General features: G+C 46.2%; 1 non-coding gene across 1 annotated transcript in view; it reads left to right on the top strand.

Moving 5' to 3' along the window:
• Positions 1-2122: 2122 nt before the first annotated feature.
• LOC135332602 (small subunit ribosomal RNA) overlaps positions 2123-2500 on the top strand; it is a 1812-nt gene continuing 1434 nt past the window's right edge. The window contains exon 1 of the ribosomal RNA XR_010393452.1: positions 2123-2500. This exon is cut by the window's right edge and continues 1434 nt beyond it. This is a non-coding gene — a ribosomal RNA (small subunit ribosomal RNA).

Genomic DNA, 2500 nt, shown 5'->3' with positions numbered 1-2500 from the left:
GGCACTGCAAGCAACTGAAGTATGTGATGATGGCTACTTGCAAACAGTAATTGTATAATTACGCACGTATAATTATAACTATCCTAATTATAGTGAGTGACACAGGAAAAATATCAAAATTTCTTATACTTTACAAATACAAAATTTCCTGTAGACTTATGAATGTTACACAAGTCCTGAACTACTTCAGGAATAGTAAAGGAAACTATACAGGAAACGTTGCACTATCCTTTGTAAGTAGGTTGCAGGACACTTGCAGGACACCTCAGGAAATGTGCAGATTTTATGGGCTGCAATGTAGCAGCACTGTAGCAGGAAATTTAAATATTTTCCCTGAGTGAGTGAGTGAGTGAGTGAGTGAGTGAGTGAGTGAGTGAGTGAGTGAGTGAGTGAGTGAGTGAGTGAGTGAGTGAGTGAGTGAGTGAGTGAGTGAGTGAGTGAGTGAGTGAGTGAGTGAGTGAGTGAGTGAGTTATATATACCTTCATTGAGCCATGCTTCATTTGATCATAACAATATCAAGCTTATCTTCAAGTAGTATTGTATTGTACGTTGCTAACAATACGCAAATAATGTACAGTAAATTCAAGTGGGAATAAAAGTAGTGGGTAAAAAGTTGTAATGTTCATGGAGTGTAAAGTCAACGAGCACTTAAGGCCCTATTATTTCTATTTTCCAGCCTAAAGTCCTCGTGGTGGAAAAAATTAATGTTAGTGTAATGAAGTCCTTGCCTAGTTACAAAGCGGCCCCTTACAAAGCGCCTAGTTACAAAGTAGCTTCAATGGGTAGTTATAATTAGAAGCTGCAGCTGGTAGTTAAAGCAGCAATTGTTGTGTAGCTTGTGAAGCTATGTTGTAGCTGGCTGACTGGCCGGCCCACCAACCTACCTACCTACCTACCTACCTACCTACCTACCTACCTACCTACCTACCTACCTACCGACCGACCGACCGACCGACCGACCGACCGACCGACCGACCGACCGACCGACCGACCGACCGACCGACCGACCGACCGACCGACCGACCGAACCGACCGACTGACTGATGAATAGTAAGAGGTGGGTGGCTGGCTGGCTGGCTGGCTGGCTGGCTGCTGGCGAATAGATGTTGTGCTGCAATATAGTGAGTGAGTGAGTGAGTGAGTGAGTGTACTATAATACTATACAGAATCTTTGCAACAAGACAGTAAAAGCATAGAGCATTACCCTTCCTTATATGGAATTTGAGTACACACACTGTGGTCTGTTTTACTACTTAAATGTATGAGCACATCCCATATATAATAAGGAACCACAGTGCTCAACACACTTGTTTCTATTTGTGTTGCAAAGATTGTGCAATCTCCAGTATTGTATTGTAACTGTATGTTAGCCATGTATAACTTGAACTGTATGTTTAGCGGAATGGAAGGGTGCAGACGGGGAACAGTGCAGATGGGAACATTGCAGAGGGGATTTGCGCGCCGGAAAATTGGAGCAATTACCATACAAGTGCAGACGAATGAAGGAATGAACGCGCGTAGCGCGAAAATTTGAGCAATATATCGCAAGCAATTACCATACAAGTGCAGACGAATTGAACAATGTGACCACGTGGGCTAGATAAGCAACCAAACAAGAGTGTCGTACAAATGAGCGTGTTGATAGGTCGTGAAGTGGGGTGTTGTGGCAAAAAAAGTCACGCTTAATTACATACGAGACGAGTTCCAGCGTTGCTCCTAGTGACGGGTGCTGTGTAGGGTGACTGCAGCGGTTCATCCGTGTGTCCGCATCGTTGTAGACTGCCTGTGTCGGCGGGCGTCTGACCTGCTGGTGACTGGTCATCAGTGGGCTGGCTCCCTCCGGTCGAGTGCAGTTAGGTTTGCATCATTTCACGAATCACGAGTGCATTCGTACGGTCTCGCTGCCGGTCGATCCCCGTGATTGACTGTATCTGCAGGCAACGAGTGGGCCTCAGCTGCCCTCTCCTGCCTTCAGTTGGTGAGTCTGTGGCCGAGGATTTGCAAAATTGTTGAACCCTCTGCGGTCCGCGTGGCCGCACTGGTGTGATGCGTTGGCCGGCCCTCTGAACGAGGACGGTCGAGTGACACAGTGCGTCTCGCACGCTCTGGCGTCCCGATAGTTACCTGGTTGATCCTGCCAGTAGTCATATGCTTGTCTCAAAGACTAAGCCATGCATGTCTAAGTATAAACGCTTCTATACTGTGAAACTGCGAATGGCTCATTAAATCAGTTATAGTTTATTTGATGGTTTCTTACTACTTGGATAACCGTGGTAATTCTAGAGCTAATACATGCACAAAGTCCCGACTCTTCGGAAGGGATGTATTTATTAGATCCAAAACCAATGCGAGTCTCTCGGGGCTCGGTTCCTTGGTGATTCATGATAACTGCTCGAACCGTATGGCCCTTGCGCCGACGGTGCTTCATTCAAATTTCTGCCCTATCAACTTTCGATGGTACGGTAGTGGCCTACCATGGTTGCAACGGGTGACGGAGAA

The sequence above is a fragment of the Halichondria panicea genome, chromosome 2 (genome assembly GCF_963675165.1).
Source record: "Halichondria panicea chromosome 2, odHalPani1.1, whole genome shotgun sequence".
Classification (NCBI taxonomy): domain Eukaryota; kingdom Metazoa; phylum Porifera; class Demospongiae; order Suberitida; family Halichondriidae; genus Halichondria; species Halichondria panicea.
The sequence above is the reverse complement of the archived record's forward strand: the minus strand, read 5'-3'. Positions and strand labels throughout refer to the sequence as shown.